Below are 22,076 nucleotides of genomic sequence, written 5' to 3'. Positions count from 1 at the left end.
AGCAAGGCCCTTGACAACAGTTTACGTGAAGCCATGACCCCACCTCATCTTCTTGCCTGCCCCCACCCAGAAGAACCAGGCTTAGATAAGTCTAGACCAGAGTTGAGGTATGATTGTCATAGGCAATAACAGTTCTGAAGTTTTGTTGTATTGAATTAACAATCATTTTCATAACTGTCATCACTGGCCAATCCTACTATTTTCATACAATTAATTTAATCAAGTTTCAGATTTCAAGTTGGCAAAGCAGTTGGGCACTTTGGCGAAGCAATTGGACTTGTCTTCTGGAGTCAGACTAACTTCTGTATTAAATTCAAGAGCCACCACTTATTACCACCACTTATTTTTACCCTAGGCAAGTTGGCATAACTTCCCTAAGCTTCAGTTTGGTCATTACAAATAGCAACAATAGCTAGTATTGTGAGAACGTGATGATATAATCATGAAAACTAACATACTGCCTACCTGGCACAGAGAAAATGCTCAATTTATGCAAGCTATTAGTATTTCTATCTTTTATTTTCTGGGAAGTATTTTTTAAGAATTATGTTAAAAAATTTATAGTTATAATGTCATAAAACAAATTTCATGTTATTGTGGACTTTTAATTCCAAGGAGATGATTACTATTTCTTGACATGTTTTTTGTAGTTTCTCTGAAACTATATGATTTTCAGAACATCTTTATCTCATCTGTTACATAAAAGAGTTCTAGGTATGTTTCAATAGGTCAGATTATTTCAAATGTATGCAATTGAGATTCAGTACAATTAAGTAGCTGGTAAAAATGCATGACATCTATACGCCTATAATAACCTGACATTCAGTAAATTTTGTTTGTCTTCAAACTGTCTATTCTACTCTGAGAATGTGGACAATGTTTTAATGAGTCTTTTTTTATACTACAGGTCATAGTATTTTGTTTACTGGGACAAATTAGACACTTCTTTCCCAACTAAGGAAATTTATCACTTAGCTTCCTATCATGAACAACTCCTTTCAAAAATCAAACAGATTAAAACTTTTACTTAATTTATTTTTATTATTAGTCCCATTTATTATATTCTGCATTAGAGACAATATTTTCATTTCCTTGGAACTTTTACATTTCCCCCGCTACTCTTCCCACATTAATAAACAAGTCTTCCAAGGCATTTGAATGGCATTCAAATTTAGAAACAGCCTTATAAACTTCTCAGAGATAGAAATGACTGTTCTAAACCAACCTGTACTTCCTGACACATTTTAACTTCCAGGTTAATAAAGCCTCTTGTCTACTCAGAGTTATAAATCTCATTATTTTATTTATATTTCTTTATTTTTAAACTGAATTATCATAAGAATTGAGAATTGGGGAGAAAATAAAATTGAAGAAATGATAGGAGAAGAAACATCTATGACAAAAGCTAAGAAATCTTTGGTGGTGATTAAGAAGAGATGCTTCGGGGGGCTTATATTTACGTAAATGTATTATTTATGTTTATATTTATATACTCAAAGGAAAACTGCAGCAGATTAAATAGCAAAATGAAGTTTTATATTAACAAAAAACTCACCATATGGAAACTAAAATGAATTTTTCAGAAGTACATAAATAAATAAACAATACTTAATAGTCCTTGTGTGAAGAATAAAGAAATAAAGCAAATCAGAAAATACTTACAGATGAATGACAATGAAAAGACAACTTCAAAACTGCAGCACTTTTACATGACAAATGGCTGTCATCATATCAGAAAACAAGAATGACTGAAAACATAGGAGTCAAGGATAAACTACCATATGACACAACAATCCCACTATTGGGAAAATACCCTGAGGAAACCAAAGGAGTCTATTATACAGAGTGAAGTAAGTCAGAAAGAGAAAGGCAAATATCATATATTTACACACACATATGGAATTTAGGGCTTCCCTGGTAGCTCAGTTGGTAAAGAATTCTCCTGCAAGGCAGGAGACTCTGGTTCAATTCCTGGGTCAGGAAGATCCTCCTGGAGAAGAGATAAGCTACCCACTCTAGTATTCTTCAGCTTTCCTTGTGGCTCAGCTGATAAAGAATCCTCCTGCAATGTGAGAGACCTGGGTCCGATCTCTGGGTTGGGAAGATCCCCTGGAGAAGGAAGAGGCTACCCACTCCAGTATTCTGGCCTGGAGAATTCCAAGGACTGTATAGTCCATGGGGTCGCAAAGAGTTGGACATGACTGACCAACATTCTCTTTCATTTTTCATGGAATCTAGAAAGATGGTACTGATGAACCTATCTACAGAGCAGCAACAGAGACACAGATGTAGAGAGCTTGTGGACACAAGGGTGGGGGAGGAGACGGGCTATGCATTGAGAGAGTAGCATTAAAACATATATATTACCATATAAAAAATTAGGTAACAGGTGGAAATTTGCTGTGGCACAGCAAGCTCAAATCTGGTGCTCTGTGATGACCTAGAGGGGTAGGATGAGGTGGGCAGTGGGAGGGAGGTTCAAGAGGGAGGGAACAGTCCCTGCTCCCTGCTCCCTGCTCCCTCCACTCCCATCAAAAGATCGATTTCTAAAAGTCCCCTGATTTATGAATGACTTTGAAATGCACCAGAAATCCAAGAATTGTTCAAATCAGAACAGATGTAGGGGTTTTCCCTTGTTTAAATGAATGAAAACTTCTAAAGTAAAACAAAAACTGTTTTCTTAAGGGAAATTGAAGTTAGAATTCTGTCCTAAAGCAAGAAAATCTATATAATGGCATTCTTTATTTTTTAACTTTTAATTTTGTATTGGAATATAGCCCATTGACAATGGTATGTAGTTTCAGGCAGAGAGCAAAGGGACTTAGCCATACTTATTCATGTATCCATTCTCCCCCAAACTCCCCTCCCACCCAGGCTGCCACATAACATTGAACAGAGTTTCCTGTGCTAACATAGCAGATCCTTGTTGGTTACCCATTTTAAACACAGCAGTGTGTACATGTCAATCTCAAGCTCCCTAACTTCCCTTCCCTCCACCCCTTCTCTCTGGTGACCATAAGATCATTCTCTAAGTCTGTGAATCTGTTTCTGTTTTGTAAATAGGTTCTTTTGTATCATTTCTTTTTAGATTCTGTATATAAGGGATATCATACTTTCTCTTTCTGACTTACTTCGTTCAGTGTGACAATCTGTAAGTCTATCCATGTTGCTGCAAATGGCATTATTTCATTCCTCTTAATGGCTGAGTAATATTCCATTATATATGTACCACATCTTCTTTATCAATTTCTATATCAATGGATATTTAGGTTGCTTCCATGTCTTCACTATTTTAAATAGTGCTGCAAGGAACACTGGGATACATGTATCTTTTCAAATAATGATTTTCTCTTGACCTATGCCCAGGAGTGGGATTGCAGGATTATATAGTAGCTCCATTTTTAGTGTTTTAAGGAACCTCCATACTGTTCTCCATAGTGGCTGTACCAATTTACATTCCCACCAACAGTGTAGGAAGGTTCCCTTCTCTCCACTCCCTTTCCAACATTTATTGTTTTTGGATTTCTTGATGATAGCCTAAAATAACAGCATTCTTGAAACACTAGAAACTGATTTCTTTCTCACTTAAAAGAAGTCTCAAACTTAAGAAAATTATTAGGGACCCAGGTTCCTCTCATCTTGCAGCTCTGTTATTTTTGGCATGTGGCTTTCTCCTCTTCATCCAATATAGCTTCTGGAACTACAACCATCATGTCTGTATTTTAGCTAATAGGAAGAAGGAAATGAGAGGAACACATTGTCTCCTTTTAGAACATTTTCCTAGTCATACACAACACTTCTGTTTACATCTCATTAGCCAAATCTTAGTCACAAAGCCATAAAAAGCTGCAAAAGGCCAGAGGATAAATGTTTAGCCCAAGCAGTCATGATTGCAGCTACAAATGAGAAGTTCTGCTGAAAAAGAAGGAAAAAAGTAGATATTTAATCCAGACTAAGACCTTCTGCCATAGGAGAGTGAAAACCATCTTCCAGGACTTTCTGTCAACAATATTGAGTCTTCTACTTGCCCCAATTAGGAATCTTAAAAGGAAGGCTGAACTTGGTGCCCTGTAGCATACTCTTTGCTACAACTTATTTAGCATCCACCTGTTGTCCTCAGTGGGCATTCCTGCTGGCTCAATGGTGAAGAATCCTCCTGCCAATGCAGGAGACACTGGTTCGGTTCCTGGGTTGGGAAGATCCCCTGTGGGTAACCACGTGGAGAAGGAAATGGCTACCCACTCCAGTATTCTTGCCTGGAAAATCCCAAGGACAGAGGAGACTGGTAGGCTACAGTCCATGGAGTCACAAAGCAGACACAACTTAGCAACTAAACAGCAGCAGCATTGTTCTCAAGTGCTGACTACTATGAAATTAGGCTTGACTTTATGAGAGTAAATAGGACAACATGAGGACATTAGTCATTGAAAATCTTTTCCAAAAGCTTAATTTATCTGATGTTATTTTATTATCACTGCACCTGAAACTGGAAAGTGGGGCAGAAGGCTTTAATATGCATTAAACATTCCTGCCTGCTTATCTTTCCTTCCATCTCTGTATTCCTTTCTTTGATGAGTAAGCAGTCTCAGAGTCTCAGGGATCACCAAATATAGGTGTCAGCAAACTAGTGTCTGCTGGCCAAAGAGTGGCCCACTGCTAGTGTTTATAAATAAAGTTTTACTAGAACACAGACAAATCCATTAGTTTACGTATTGTTTATGGCTGCTTTCACACTATAGTGGCAAAATTGAGTAGCTTTGACAGAGTCATTTGGCAGACAAAGTCTAAAATAGTCTCTATCTGGTCTTTTAAGAGAAAAAGTTTACCAACCCCTGATCTAGCATCCTGGAGCTGGAACACTTTATAGATAACCCACCACATAGGTTCCCATTTTTAACTCTTCAAAAAATACAGTGCTCCTTTTTTCCTTTGCTGTCTTTTGCCTTAAAAGTTTGTACCTACCAAATTATAATTTATTAATTAAATAATTTAATGCACATAATGATGTTCAAACAAATTAGCTGCTCAGCCTGAGACCACTTATGGGGTTACATGCTCTTATTACCACTTGTGGGGTTACATTAAACTGCTATTATTGCTTTAAAAAAGTAAAGAAAACAGTTTCTTTCAGACTATCTACCCTAATTGAGAAGAACATAATTGATTTCAATTAAACTTTTTTTTAAATTCAATAAAACTTTCAGATTCTCCTGACATCCTAAAGGACCCATAGAGGTTTTGGGATCCTAGGTTGAGGATTAAAATAGGTGAGAATAACAGCCTAAAGAGATTCTTGCTCAGTGTCACCCAATAAGATTTAACAGTTAGTAAGACCCAGGTATTCAGACTCACCTTTCCATGTATTGCCTTGACAATTGCACAAATGAACGGGAAACCAGGAAATAATGCTAAGCCACCTACATTCTAGGTATACATCTGTAAACAACATGGATTCCTGAGAGAACTGGGATCCTCATGGAAAGATCAGGGTGAATCTAAACCTTGTAAACTAATAAATCTCTTGGAAAAAATTTTCTTTTTTTCTTTTTAATTATTTTTTTATTAAAGTATAATTGCTTTACAGAATTTTGTTGTTTTCTGTCAAACCTCAACATGAATCAGCCATAGGAATTTCTTTAAAAAGAAAGATAGATAGAAAAATATAATATTTTAAAATGCTAATAGATACTTATTCTGTTTCAATACTTAACTTTCAACAAATTTAAAGCCTCCTTAATCATTACCAGCTAGTAAAACAATTGTGGAGTTTTCTGCATTCTCTGAAGAATTCAAGCAATTCTTTGTTTTTTCTCCATGTCAACATTGTGTTTTCTTTCTAACTTCACCATTTGGCAAGAAGAGCCTTCCTGTCACTGTGGTCTCCTTTCTCCCATAGTATGAAATTTTGCAGAATAGTTTGTTCAAGTTACCAGGAGTGATTCCAGAACTGTATGCTCCACATTCACTAGCAACTTTGGAAATGTTTTCCCTTGAAACAGGATTAAGCTTTGCACAAGTTGAACTGGGAAAAGGCCACACAAGTTCCCTGGCAAAGAAGGATCAGAATCAAATTCTTCTATTTCTCCTTTAAAATGTATTGCAGAGTTGCTGTTGTTATTTTGTCATTTGTTTCATTCAGAAATAAAGTGTCAGTAAGGTGACAACAAACATTATTGAACATAGAAACAGAAGGAAACCATGTTTTAATTTACTAAAAATGTGAATAGGAAATAAAAATCAACAAAGAAAGGGACATTGCCCCATAAATGATCTGAAATTCGTAACCTGAGAAACTCTTGTGAACACCTACCTTAACCTTTTAGAGAAGAAGTCAATCAGCTAGAGTAGTCAAGGACTTGGCCAAGTCATGAAAGGAAGAACTCAAAAAGAGAAGCAAAAACATCTGGGTCTAGGATACAAGACCATTACTTTCCTCTGTCGTATAATGACAAAGAGAAGAATACCTCAGAAAACATTTCTATCCAGGCAACTCCATGAATTAATGATTTTGATGGGACTCCAGGCTCTTCATGGACCCTAAGTCTCCTGAGCCCAGTGCAGTGATATTCTGCCAAATCATATTATTACTGTATTAGATTTAATGAAGGTAATTAAACTTGACATATGTCTTCCTAAACCATCTATATGTCTTCTGTGACAATACCATGGTATAATGATTTAATAGTAATTTAATAAATTGTATGCCTAATGCCTGAATTAATTTCATTCATCTGTTAAACATTAGATCAATTATTTTCAAGTACCTATCAGTGCCTGAACTGAAAGTGTACAAAGTAGCTCAGTCGTGTCCGACTATTGGCAACCCCATGGAGTATATAGTCCATGGAATTTTCTAGACCAGAATAGTGGAGTGGGTAGCCTTTCCCTTCTCCAGGGGATCTTCTCAACCCAGAGATTGAACCCAGATCTCCCCCACTGCAGGTGGATTCTTTACCAACTGAGCCACAAGGGAAGCCCAAGAATACTGGAGTGGGTAGCCTATCCCTTCTCCAAGGGATCTTCAGAGAAGATTATATAATATATAATGTATATAATATAATATATATCATAATATATATTATATTAAAATAATTCCTATATTATATATACATCATGTATTATGTATTACATAAATATATTATAAATTATATATATTTAATATATATGTTTTATATAATGTATATTATCATTATATATTTATGTTATATATAATATAATATAAATATAATATATAAATATTAAATATATATATAATATATATTTATGTAATATATATAATATACAATATAGGAATTATATTTTAATATATTATAATTATATTTTATTATATTACATATTATATTATATAAAAATATATAAAATAAATATAAAATGTATAAAAATATTATAATATTTTAATATAAACATATTTTAATATAAACATATTTTAATATAAATAATAAAATTAATAATATAAATAAAATTAATATCAATAAAATAAATAATAAAAATTTATAAATAATTTTTATCATTATAATAATTTTTATAATTATATATTTTATATTTTTATGTTTATAATTATAATAATTTTTATAATTTTAAAAATATATTTTAAATTTTTAAAATTTAAAATTTATTAAATTTTATTTATTTTATATAAATAAAATAAACAATATAAATAAAAATATATTTAATATAAATATATTTTAAAATAAATACATTTTTATTACAATAAAATATATAAAATTATAATATTATAATATTAAATTTTATATAATATATTATATAAATTATATATAATACATAATATATTATATAATGATGTAAATATATATCATATATACACATTATACATATGTACAAAATATATAATATATATATTTACATAATTACATATAGATCTATAATTTATATCTCAAATTGGAAGAAAAAAAAGAAAAGAGAACACTCTTTAGTCCAATCCCACCATCTCATACCTATTTGTCCTAAATCATTCCCAGGAAAAATGACTTAAACTCTGACTTATTCTAGTGATGAATTGAATTTCAAGAGCTTTTGCAAAACCCTTATATCTGTGAAATGCTATTATCTAAAGCAAGCTCTTTAAATAAAACATAATTTAATTTGTGGAGAAGAGAAAAATGTAACTTTATACTTAAAGATGATCCTAACATTTTAAAACATTAAAATAATTTATCTTAACATTTTATCTACATATTGCCAAGTTTCTAGGTATTGAAAACCACCACAATTGTCAAAGTGATCCTGTTCATTTTTTTCCATATAACTTTCATATGAAATTATAGGACTGTCTAGCATTAAATAATCATTCTTGATTAGGGAATATTTGCTAAAACAATAAGTTATGATATAGCAGTGATGTGGGTACTTTATCGACTTCAGTTCAGTTCAGTTCAATCGCTCAGTCGTGTCTGACTCTTTGCGACCCCATGAATCGCAGCACGCCAGGCCTCCCTGTCCATCATCAACACCCAGAGTTTACTCAAACTCATGTCCATTGAGTCGGTGATGCCATCCAAACATCTCATCCTCTGTCGTTCCCTTCTCCTCCTGCCCTCAATCTTTCCCAGCATCAGGGTCTTTTCCAATGAGTTAGCTCTTCACATCAGGTAGCCAAAGTGTTGGAGTTTCAGCTTCAACATCAGTCCTTCCAATGAACACCCAGGACTGATCTTTAGGATGGACTGGTTGGATCTCCTTGCAGTCCAAGGGACTCTCAAGAGTCTTCTCCAACACCACAGTTCAAAACCATCAATTCTTTGAAATTCAGCTTTCTTTATAGTCCAACTCTCACATCCATACATGACCACTGGAAAATCCATAGCCTTGACTAGACGGACCTTTGTTGACAAAGTAATGTCTCTGCTTTTTAATATACTGTCTAGGTTGGTCATAACTTTCCTTCCAAGGAGTACTGCTGCTGCTGCTGCTAAGTCGCTTCAGTCGTGTCCGACTACGTGTGACCCCGTAGACGGTAGCCCACCAGGCTCCCCCGTCCCTGGGATTCTCCAGGCAGGAACACTGGAGTGGGTTGCCATTTCCTTCTCCAAAGCATGAAAGTGAAAAGTGAAAGTGAAGTCACTGAGTCGTGTCCAACTCAGCAACCCCATGGACTGAAGCCTGCCAGGCTCCTCTATCCATAGGATTTTCAAGGCAAAAGAGTACTGGAGTGGGGTGCCATTGGCTTCTCCAGCGTCTTTAATTTCACGGCTGCAATCACCATCTGCAGTGATTTTGGAGCCCAGAAAAATAAAGTCAGCCACTGTTTCCACTGTTTCTCCATCTATTTGCCATGAAGTGATGGGACCAGATGCCATGATCTTAGTTTTCTGAACGTTGAGCTTTAAGCCAACTTTTTCACTCTCCTCTTTCACTTTCATCAAGAGGCTCTTTAGTTCTTCTTCACTTTCTGCCATAAGGGTGGTGTCATCTGCATATCTGAGGTTATTGATGTTTCTCCCGACAATCTTTATTCCAGCTTGTGCTTCCTCCAGCCCAGCATTTCTCATGATGTACTCTGCATATAAGTTAAATAAGCAGGGTGACAATATACAGCCTTGACGTACTCCTTTTCCTATTTGGAGCCAGTCTGTTGTTCCATGTCCAGTTCTAACTGTTGCTTCCTGACCTGCATACAGGTTTCCCAAGAGGCAGGTCAGGTGGTCTGGTATTCCCATCTCTTTCAGAATTTTCCACAGTTTATTGTGATCCACACAGTCAAAGGCTTTGGCATAGTCAATACAAACAATCAAAAAACAAGTCTCGCAAAGTATGTGCGTGCGTGCTTAGTTGCTTCTGTTGTGTCAGACTCTGTGACTCTATAGACTGTAGCTGGTCGGGCTCCTCTGTCCATGGGGATTCTCCAGGCAAGAACACTGAAGTGGGTTGCCATTTTCTCCTCCAGGGGATCTTCCTGACCAAAGGATCAAACCCATATCTCCTGAAGGTCCTGCTTTGCAGGCAGGTTCTTACAGCTGAGCCACCTCAGAAGCCCCTTGCAAATTACACTTATCATAAAATGGCATCAAATTATTTTTTCAATATGTTATAGCTGCTTATGAAATTTAAAAAAAGCACCACTAAATTATTTGGTGTTAGATGTATTCTATAACACTCTTAGATTAAAAAACCGCATCCACCCAGTAATAATTGGGTGAAAATCCAGTTATATTGATTTATTTTCTGCATCTTCACCTATTTTACAAACTCTCATCTACAACAAATACATTTTCATTTCTCTTCTTTCATGACATTATATCTTAAAATTCTATTCAAAATGCAAGCTCTCCTGGTACTTGAAAATTGATTAATTTGAAAACAAAAGTTTTCCATTTACTTCTAAGTTGCCCTTTAGCCATTACTCTACCATCATTTTATGTGTGATTTTTTTTAAAAGAATACAAAAAAAGAAAGCAAAAAATTCAATGTGTTTGTGAGACATTTTTGCCTATGTTTCTTTGGAAACATTGCTTTCTATAGACTTTATTTCAGTGAAAACCACCTTTATTGGATGCTTTAGATTTTTGGACTGTGAAGTTTGTGCAGGTAGACAAAGGTCCATTTATTTCTATAGCTAGTGAAATAAATAATAAGATATTGTCACTACTTACACCTATGGCTTTTAGGCATCATTCATATCAAAATCCAGTTCAGTCACTTAAAGTGACAATATACTCCCTCTTGTCTTTCCTGTTTTCCTCCCCATTCTTACATTTTAGTCTCTTTCAAGAAAGCCATCTATGACTTTAATTCAGCTAATTCAAAATTCTGCATTAAATGTTCCACTTAAAATGCAGTTTCCACAAACTAATATATTTCCAGGAGCTTTGAGCCTTCAAGGCAACCACTGTGGCATGTACTTGTTAGAAAGATAAGTAACCACAAACTGTTCTTTTAAAACCATCCAAAGGCTTGATTTTGATTCTCAGAGAGTATCTAGGAGTAAGTAGCATACACAAAAAGAGATTCTACAAACTAGAATGAACAAACTCCACAAGTATACATATTTCCCCAATTTTAAGATGAGTTTCCATTCTCCTCAAAATGAAAAGGACATAATTTTTATAAATTCTGCACAAATTACTTTGGAATTAGTCTCAGTGGTTCTCAACTCTCTCTCTTTAGACTCAGAAGAAGCTCTGGTTTCATCCAAAGATTTAATCTTGTTGGTTTGGGATACAGTCTGGCTGTCAATATTTGTTAAAAGTTCAAAGCATGTATATGAATGTAATATGTATGCCAATATTAAGAATCAGTGAACTAGGGTAAAAATAACTTTATCACAAAGCATTTAATTCAATTCACCTCTAGAAACTCACCCAACCTCAAATATATGCTGTCTATGTCACACCTGGCCAAATATTTGCTATTGAAAAATTGATGCTACTACATATATTAAAGCAACCTTAAATGTATAACATTGCTTGCAAATTATTTCACAGAAGCATTGTTTCATAACAATAATTCCTCCATTATTTCAGTAGACGATAATGAGTTTATTCTGAAGCTAGATATACGATCCTTAGAGAGGTATGGGAACAAGGTATGCACAATATGCAAATAAATATTGCAAGGTAATTAAAATAATGATAAAGATCTATGCTTATTGATAGCCATGAAATAATGCTAAGTGAAATAAAAAAATACAGATTCAAGAATATTACATTAAAATGCTATTTTTGTATGGATAATATTTTGGTTATATATATTCTATAGTGTTTGATCTTTAAAATTAGTATGCATGCTTTTAACAAAACAACAAATAAAACATAGTTTGAAAGGAAAGAAAAAGGACTAAAAGCAAGAGAAAAAGAAAAAAGAGATAAACTGGACAAAAAGTAGCTTGTATTACTTTGAGACATCAAAATTTTAGCAGGTCTTGAAAGATGAGTTTATAAAAGCCTTGAGAAAAAATCGATTCCAATTTCCTAAATGTGTTTGTAGCAAATTGTACAATTTCCTTGTCAGCAATAGTACTGACAAAATCTTCTGAGATTATTGAAACTCTTAAAAGAAATATTATTTTAGTTCACTTAATTTTAGTTCAGTCGCTCAGTCATATCCAATTCTTTGTGAGCCCATGGACTGCAGCATGCCAGGCCTCAGTGTCCATCACCAACTTCCGGAGCCTACTCAAACTCATGTCCATTGAGTCTGTGTTGCCATCCAACCATCTCATCCTCTGTCGTCCCCTTCTCCTCCTGCCTTCAATATTTCCCAGCACCATAGTCTTTTCAAATGAGTCAGCTCTTCACATCAGGTTGCCAAAGTATTGGAGTTTCAGCTTCAACATCAGTCCTTCCAATGAACACTCAGGACTGATCTCCTTTAGGATGGACTGGTTGGATCTCCTTGCAGTCCAAGGGACTCTCAAGAGTCTTCTCCAACACCATAGTTCAAAAGCATCAATTCTTTGGTGCTCAGCTTTCTTTATGGTCCAACTCTCACATCCATACATGACTACTGGAAAAACCATAGCCTTGACTAGACGGACCTTTGTTGGCAAAGTAATGTCTCTGCTCTTCAATATGCTGTCTAGGTTTGTCATAACTTTTCTTCCAAGGAATAAGTGTCTTTTAATTTCATGGCTGCAGTCATCATCTGCAGTGAGTTTGGAACCCAAGAAAATAAAGTCTGCCACTGTTTCCACTGTTTCTCCATCTATTTGCCATGAAGTGATGGGACCGGATGCCACAATCTTAGTTTTCTGAATGTTGAGCTTTAAGCCAACTGTTTCACTCTCCTCTTTCACTTTCATCAAGAGGCTCTTTAGTTCTTCTTCACTTTCTACCATAAGGGTGGTGTCATCTGCATATCTGAGGTTATTGATGTTTCTCCCAACAATCTTGATTCCAGCTTGTGCTTCTTCCAGCCTAGCATTTCTCATGATGTACACTGCATATAAGTTAAATAAGCAGGGTGACAGTATACAGCCTTGATGTACTCCTTTTCCTATTTGGAACCAGTCTGTTGTTCCATGTCCAGTTCTAACTGTTGCTTCCTGACCTACATACAAATTTCTCAAGAGGCAAGTCACATGGTCTGGTATTCCCATCTCTTTCAGAATTTTCCAGTTTGTTGTGATCCGCACAGTCAAAGGCTTTGGCATAGTCATACCTACAATTTTATAGTTTCATTATTTAGAATTGAAGATTCCTAAGTGATGAATTAGTTTACACTGTTTAGGTTTCCAAATGAAAACTACTTAAAAAGTATTTTTTATTTAAGGGATACTTCCCTGGTGGCTCAGCAGTAAAGAATCCACTTGCCAGTGCAGGAGACATGGCTTTGATCCCTGTGTTGGTAAGATCCCCTGGAGAAGGAAATGGCAACCCATTCCAGTATCCTTGCCTGAAGTGTCCCACATGGGGTCTCAAAGAGTCGTGAGAATTTACCATACTTGGAAAAAAACCTAGACCATTCTTCTATGACATTTTCTCATTCATATAAGTATTTACTCAATATCAGATAACTAATAATATAAAAATAAATTATAATGTATGTTTCTATCATTTCCCTATTTTATTCTACAGATGAAAGGATGCAACTCAGAGAGCTTTTTCCTTCCAAAATTGTAAACATGTGGTTCTTTCCTCAAATAACCTTTATATCATATTTTATATCTGTAAGGCTCCACACTAGATATAAATGGGATAAAAGGTGCTATCTTCAAGTCTCTAGGAACCTGGAATGCACCATAGAAATGACAAAACACACACACAGAAACGTAAAGTCTAATGTGGAGATGCACCTTCATACATGAAACCGACAAGCAGGATTTTGAAACTAGACCTTGAAGCTCCTGTCAATTTCAATAGTCAGAGGTTGCATAAAGACCATCATTCTAGTAGCAGATCCATGAGAAGTAATTTGGGGTCTGATGAAGACTGTTGGGCTGACGTGAAGTATTCACGTAAGGGGACTATTAAAGTAAAGTTGGAAAAAGTTGAAAAAAAAATAATGGGGGCCTTGGTTACTCAGTCAAGGAGTCTGTATTTTGTTCACTGAAATTTGAGGAAACATATTTGAACAGGTTGGGATAGAGGACTCTAATGACCTGGCCATTCTGTATCTTTTCTGACTTTATCTCTTACCATTCGTCACCAGATTTCCTCTGTTCCAGCCACACTAGAAAAGTGAAGTCACTCAGTCAGGTCCAACTCTTTGTGACCCCATGGACTGTAGCCTACCAGGCTCCTCTGTCCATGGGATTCTCCAGGCAAGAATACTGGAGTGGGTTGCCATTACTGGCTCTTCAAATACATCAAAGTTCTCTTGCCTTAGGGCCTTTGCTCTTGCTGTTTAGTACATTACTGCTGTGCTTTCTCCTTGGATCTTTTCTTAGCAGGATCCCTCACTTCACTGTTGTACCCGTTCACCACGCTCCTCAGACAAGGCTGGATCAAAAATAGTACTTTCCATACCACCATTCTATACGTTTATGATTTTCTTTGGTTTTCTTTGTAACATTCATACTTTCTTCTCAGACAGGACATATACACTTTGTTGTTGTTTTAGTTATCTGTCTCCGCTACTAGAAGGTGAAAAAGAAAATGCATGCAGTATGAGCAGCACAACGCTATCTGTCACGTTTACTTCAGAGCCTGGCACGTGGATGAAACATAAGGGATGTTCAACATGCATTATTTAAAGAATTAATAGCATTTTAACTAAGTAATTAAATAATCAAAGAAGAACTTTAGGAACATTGGTATGAATATGGGAATCTGTGACAATAATCTAGACAAGAGGTAATAATTGACCAAGAATAAGCACCATGGGGATAAGGAGAAAAGAAATGGATGTAAAACTTGATTTTCCTCCCTGGGCTCAGAATCCTTATCTGTAAAGCAAGGATTATTGAACTAAAATTATGAATACAATTTTTCAGTATAGTAAAAATAATGCCTCTCTCAGGGCCAAATTTTAGGCAGGCTTACTGGTCATTACAAAAGAATCAGGTTCTCTAAATGTGGGTTTTCTCTCCTGCAACCCACCCCGTTGCACATGCAGGCGTCACTTGGTCCTCCTCACTTTGCCCTGTAGGAAGCAAGGCTTGGGGAACCCAAGCAGAAATTAATACTCTGATTACTGCTGTTACTGTGGTTAATAAGTTGTCATTTGTCTGTGATCCAGGCTTCTCATGCCTTCTGTCAACTTCCATGAAATCTATTAGTTTGCAAGTAGGGTAAAATTTCAAATCCCCCAGGGTGGCACAGTGGTAAATACTCTGCCTGTCAATGCAGGAGATGCAAGAGACATGGGTTCAATTCCAGGGTTGGGTAGATCCCCTGGAGAAGTAAATGGCAACCCACTCCGGTATTCTTGCAGAGAAAATTCCATGAATAGAGGAACCTGGTGGGCTACAGTCCATGGAGTCATGAAGAGTTGGAGACAACTGAATACAGGCACAAAACAAAACACCATGGTAAAACCTCAGAATCTTCAACGTTCTTGATAGGTACAAGATTCATTTTATAGACATCAGTTATTTCAGTATACTAGCAACAAACGATTAGAAGACGAATTAATTAACAAGACATTTAAAATAACATGAAAAGCATAATAGAATGATAAATTTAACAAAATATGTATAAGATCTTTTATGCCAAAAGCTAGAGAAGCATTGTTGAGAGAAATTAAAGACCTAAATAATGGAGGGAGATTCCATACTTGTAGATGTGACAGTGTTCTCTCCCCCCTCCCCCACTCTATTATTTGAATCTGTGGAACAGGAGACAAAAACAGTCTATCTCTTCCATGGAAGGTATCATCTCTCCCATCTTAGGGACTGAATCCTGATAAGACTGTCTATTAGCTGCTATTTCAGAGGCCCTAAGAAGAGCGTGTCTGGTCATGTCTAGCTCCCTCATCTTTCCAATGCATTCCCTTTCTCTTTTTATTAGCTGTAGTCAATTTCTAAAGAACACTATCTGGTATTAAAAAAAAAAAAAAAAATTGAAGAATCAGGATTTGTTGGTACACTTCTTTTTTTAATTTTTTTATAAAAGAACATTATTACTGAAGAACAAGAACCCCCTAACCTAGACCCTAATGCTGGGTAGGATTGGGGGCGGGAGGAGAAGGGGACGACAGAGGATGAGATTGTTGGATGGCATCACCGACTCGATGGACATGGGTTTGGGTAGACTCTGGGAGTTGGTGATGGGCAGAGAGGCCTGGCGTGCTGCAGTTCATGGGGTCGCAAAGAGTCGGACACGACTGAGCGACTGAACTGAACTGAACTGAACTGAACCTAGACCCAAGAGGGAGGATGACCACAAACCCAAATGACTGACCAAAGCCACCAGTTGTTTCTAAAAGCCCTATCATCATCTGTAAAATGGTGGTGGTCCCTGTCTGATTCATTTCATAGCAGCAGTGTTCACACTAAATCTCAGATTTGCAAAAGTTTTGCAGAGAAACTCTCAAGTGGTGTGATTAAAACAGCTGAAAGCACCAGAGTTGGAAATGAAAGACCCCAGGCTTGTCACAAGAGATTCATTTTAAAAGCCTTTTGAAAAAGAGGAAGTAGGGACTTCTGGAATTCTGCCTCCACCCTGTCAGTCAATCACCCGTGGGCAAGGACAGTGTGACCTTGTCAGGATCCTGTGGGACAGTGCCTCTAATGCCTGGAATATGTTCCATCAGTTAGGGGCCATTTTTCCCCTTTCTTTCTGGCCTGTCCCTGAACTATTCATCACGTGTAACCTCCCTCAGAATTTTTAAAAGGACAAAAATTCATCTAACTTTCGAAGGAGATTATGAAAAATATCAACAAGAAAAAGAACAGGCCTGGAATTCAAAAAAATATGGAATTTAGAAGACATCAAATACAAAAACAAACCTAACTAAACAGGGCCCCAAGGAGTTCCCTTTATTCCTGTAGGCTTTCCCATTCCAACCCCATAAAATTTGTTTGCACATGCAATAGCTAGCAAATAATGAAAGGATGCAAAGCTTCCAAAAATGATAGATGCTCAGCTGAAGGAGGTTGATGACTGAGTCACATGAGCACCTTCCTGGAGGAGCCCACTGTTTGCTCAGCCGCAGCACCAGTTTAGCTCAGTGCCCCAGTGTTCTAGACCAGAGGCTGATAGCAACGCCTCCCTGTGCATGTGATTGGCTGGAGTGACTGACTGGGAGGAAGAGAGCTTACTCACTCCCTCTGCACATCCTCCAGCCACTTCACTATCAAATCCTGCTTCTGCTCCATAGAACCACCTGATAGAACTGGTGCATGGTGTGTTTTAGCAGATGAGTTTATCCACCATGATTAGGTGGAAAATTCTAGGCACCTTATACTTGTAGGTTTCACCCTGGGACATCAGCTTGCTGTTCAGGAAGCAGCAATGGAGGAGCAGCTCTTCCTCACATGCATACAGGTCCAGGATATGTTCCAAGCTGACTCAGACATAGAGGCCAGAGCCACAGTTGAGAAAGGAGATCTTCAAAACCTTCACCTGTTGATAATGCACCTGTGAGAGTTAGTGAGCAGATAAACTTTTTCAATCTGTTTTCTGTGCTGTAGCAGCCAACATGGCTTGTCCTGGGTGATACCAGAAATGCTGCAGAGCTCATGGCAGAGCCTACCTCCTTGTTGTGGGTTTACAGAGCACCTAAGCCAAAGTGCTGCTGCTGCTGCTGCTAAGTTGCTTCAGCCGTGTCAGACTCAAGCCAAAGTGAGAGATGCTGAAATCCTTATTGGTGTTGATTGATTGATCAGGTGTTGTTGAAGTCAGACGAACTTTCTATGCCCAGTACATTTTTGTGTTCATCCAACACAGACAGCATGTAAATCTCATTTATGATGACATGTAGGTTGTATTTCTTGGCAAATTCCAGATATTCCTTCAGTGAATCTGGGGAATAGAAGTCATCCAGAGGATTCTGATGATTAATTTTGCTTATTCTCCATAAGCATAGCCTCAAGCAGGGCTTTCTCCAACTTGTACACAATGAGCTGGAAAGCATGGGTGTTCACATCAGTGGACAAGCATCAGCTCAACTTTCACACACAGCTGGAAACTGAAGAGGAAACCACAATAGAAGGGAGTGAGGAATCAGAAAGGCCTTAATTGGATCACACAAATCTGTGGCCAGCATGGGAAAGACAGAGCAACAACCATTTAGAAAAATCAAGTTTTCTGGATCAAGGTGGGCACCTGCCTTGCAGTAGTAGGTCAGGAATGGGGTCACTTCTTCCTCAGAGATGATTGCCCTCTCTAATTGGGATATTGCAACAGGATCTTCTCAATGCAGTTCATGTCACTCTGACTTAAGATTTCAGTCATCAGATCAGTACACAGCTTATTCTCATCAGTACCAGGGTTAATGAAGCCCGAAGTATTCTTGTCTTCCTGGTATTTGTCTCTATGGCAGCTCTTGTCATCCTAGAGGCTGGAGCAGTACAAGGCAGAGATGTCAATCCTATGGTTGGACAGGCCAAAGCTGAAAAACGCAGCTTCAAAATCTCTCAGTGGATGAACTAGGAGGTTGGGCTACCTGGATGATGGGCTCACTGCCCAACTCTGACATCAATCCTGGGAAGGGCAAGACAGTTTGTTGGAGCTCCAGGCCACCCATGGCCTCAGACTGTAGGAGGTAGACCAGTTGACAGATTAAGTGGTCCAAGAGAGCTTCCTGCTCCTAGCTGATTGTTCCTTTGCTCTTCCAGTGGCAGGTTCTGTTGCAAGTGCTTGGATATCAGCTGTATGTTATGCTCTTCAATGATCTACTGTAAATGCACCATCATCTCTATCAGTTGGCTGTGAATGCTCTGGTTTCTGAGACCCTGGCCCCTTATTGGGCCACAAAGCATGTGGAAAGTGTCTGATCCGTGATTCATGCTCTGGATATTTGCGTGGCCTCTGAAGGCTGGCTAGAAGTTTTTCCATTCATCTTTCCCTGGTCTAAGATCCGCATGCCCGATGAAATTACCCTGGATCATCAGGGCTTAGAGATCTCTCCAACACTTTCATCTCACTAAGCTTGCTTATCCATTTTTTTAATTATAATAATCCTAGTTAGTTTGAAGTTGTAGGTATTTCATTGTAGTTTTTTGATTGACATTTCCCTACTGACTAACGATGTTGAATATTTTCTCATGTGCACATTGGCCATTTGTATATTTTCTTAGGATAAAGGTCTATTCAATATCCTTTGCCCACTTTTTAATTGAGCTATTTGTCCTTATAGTATTGAGTTGTCAGTGTTCTTTATATATTCTGGATACAAATCTCTTATCAGACATATGATTTGCAAATATCTTCTCCCATTCTGTAGGTTGTTTTTTTATTTTCTTGATTATATCATTTTCAGGACAAACTGTTTAATTTTGGCAAAGTCCAATTTAGCTATTATTTTCTTTTATATCTTTGCTTTTGGTGTGATATCAACGAAACCACTGTCTAAAATTAATATCATGAAGGTTTACTTCTATGTTATCTTCTAAGAATTTTCTAGGTGTAGTTCCTATGTTTAAGTCTATGAATATTTTGAGTTCATTTTTGTATATGGTGTGAGGTAGATGCCCCAATTTCACTCTTTCATATGTGAATATTTCGTTGTCCCAGTGTCATTTGTTAAAAAGATTGTTCTTTCTTACAGTGAATTATCTTAGTACATTTGTTGAAAATAAATGTGTCATTAATGTAAGAGTTTACTTCTGAACTCTAAAATCTATTTCATTAATCTATATATCTACCCTTATGCCAGTACTACACTGTCTTGATTACAGTAGCTTTGTAATAAGTTTTCAAACCAGGAAGTATGAGTACTTTCACTTTGCTCCTTTTCAAGATTATTTTTTGCCATTTTCAATTCATATCCATTACTTTAAGCTGCTGAGAACATATCCTTCCAATCTGCTTGGTTTTAGACTGAAATGCTTCTTTTAAATCCTTCCTCAAATGCCAGACCATTCAGCCCCTTTGTTTGCAAGTATGTTGCCACCTCTCCAAATTTTCACTTATGGTAGTCAACAATGAGCACAAAGAGCAGCTGAAAATCAAGGACAGGATGGAAAATATGGTCTTTTAAAAGTAAATGGCAGATTTAGGTCACCAGAAAGTCTTTCAATAAGATGTTGTGAGAACAAAGTGACTGTCATGGTGAAAAAATTAGATCATAAATCTCAGAATAAATTCCCAAAATAGGTCTCGTGTTTTCCTCTTCCTTCTGTGGACTGGGGAGATTGTATTGACTAAGTTAGTTCATTTTCTCAGATTCCTCCAAAATGAAATAAAGCTGTGCTGTTTCTCATGTTCTTATTGCAGACTCTGCCTTTTGGCCTTTTGTAGTCAGTGTTCTTGATCTTTTTGTATCTGTTAGAGATTAAGCACTGCATTCCTTAATTATGTTCAAGGGAAAAAAAGTTATCATTTAGAGATGCACGTATAATAAGAAGGTTAAAATAAACATGTCTATATATGAGGGTTTCTGAGAACACATGTCCATGTTTCAACACTTCACATAGTTACATCAGACTCTGTTGGTTGGCTACAGAAAGTTACTGCTCTCGTTTTACAGAAGCATAACTGAAGTGCCAAGAGGTAAATTGATTTGCTTAGATGATTGAGCATGGCAGGGACAGAGACAGTATGAAAGTGCAATGTATCAACCTCCTGGGGATGCTGTTAAGGGTTAAAATGTGTCCTCCGAAAGAATATGTTGAAGTCATAAGCTCTGGTACCTGTCAACATGACCTTATCTAGAAAGAGGGTTTTAGTAGATGTTAAGTTGAAATCATTAGAATGAGTCCTAATCAAACATGACTGGTATCATTATGAGATGAAGAATGCCATGTGACAACAGAGGCAAAGACTGAAGCAATGAACTGCAAGCCAGAGAATGCCAAGGACTGATGGCATTCAGAAACTAGGAAGAGTCAAGGAAAGATTTTTTTCCCCTATAGGTTTCAGAAAAAATCTGTCCCTGCCAACATCTGGAGTTTGAACTTCTAACCTGTAGAAATTTGAAACAATAAATTTCTGTTGTTCAATACCACCTAGTTTTAAATACTTGGTTATGGCATACCTAGAAAATGGATACAGACAGTATGCATTCCTTGACACAGCATTTTATTTTTTTAATATTTTTATGTGAACCATTTTTTAAAGACTTTATTGAATTTTTTACAATATTGCTTATGTTTTATGTTTTGGCCACAAGGTATGTGGGATCCTAACTCCCCAGCCAGGGATCAAACCCACACTCCTTGCATTGAAAGGGGAAGTCTTAACCACTGGACCACCAGGGAAATCCTGACATAGCACTTTATAACAGAAAATCAGCCTTCTCAGAGCACCAGAGGGTGCTTCACAATTTAAGAATCATTCCCTACTATTTAAACACAATTCTCCTGCCCTAGGACAAATTCAGTCTTGCACAATGACCCTGGTATAAAATATTCTTCCCCTGATTGAATATTATCAATGAAGAAAAGCTTCCTATTTCATGATTCAGAGGAATCGCCCCCCTAACCCCTTCTGCACAGCTCTGGTTGTTTAAAGGTTCTTCCTCATAAACTAATTTGCCTTCCTCTCATATCTCTCCATTAATACTAGCTCTGTTTTCTGAAGGCACTTGGGATGACGCTAATTCCTCTTTCATATGCTAGGCCTTTAAACATTTAAAATCAGATACATGTCCCCCACATCTTCTTTTCTCCTAAGAATTTCAACTGTTCCTCATCGATCATGCTCCCAAAACCACTAACCATCCCTATTGGCCAGACACCAGTGAATCAATGTCCCTCTAAGTGTAGCATCAAGAACTGAACAGCAGATTTCCAGTGTCAACTCCTTACAATAGATGAAGCACAACCAGTTCTTCTGCTGTAGAGACAATTATTCTGATACAGGAAAATACCACTATTATAGTCCAAACTGCCTTTCAATGAGGTAAATCTAGACAAATGAAAGGACACTTTATTCCTGTTACCGTCTTCATAGATTGGGGTTGGTGGAGGGGACAAATTTTGGAGTCCATCAGATTTTCCATGTGAAGATAGGGTTTCCTAAAGAGTGTAGGGGCATGAGATGGCAATACAGCTATGCAAGTGTCTACTTCATGAA

The 22,076-nt window shown here is 37.0% G+C and overlaps 1 long non-coding RNA gene and 1 pseudogene across 1 annotated transcript in view; one reads left to right on the top strand and one right to left on the bottom strand.

Moving 5' to 3' along the window:
• The window catches only part of LOC145518265 (uncharacterized), a 96,488-nt gene that overhangs the window by 34,719 nt on the left and 39,693 nt on the right, over positions 1-22,076 (top strand). The window lies entirely within an intron of this gene.
• Positions 17,250-18,585, bottom strand: LOC145517069 (putative inactive 1-aminocyclopropane-1-carboxylate synthase-like protein 2 pseudogene; annotated as a pseudogene).

The sequence above is a fragment of the Giraffa tippelskirchi genome, chromosome 8, assembly GCF_054371585.1.
Source record: "Giraffa tippelskirchi isolate mGirTip1 chromosome 8, T2T-mGirTip1v1.2.pri, whole genome shotgun sequence".
In the NCBI taxonomy this organism is placed as follows: Eukaryota; Metazoa; Chordata; class Mammalia; order Artiodactyla; family Giraffidae; genus Giraffa; species Giraffa tippelskirchi.
The sequence above is the reverse complement of the archived record's forward strand: the minus strand, read 5'-3'. Positions and strand labels throughout refer to the sequence as shown.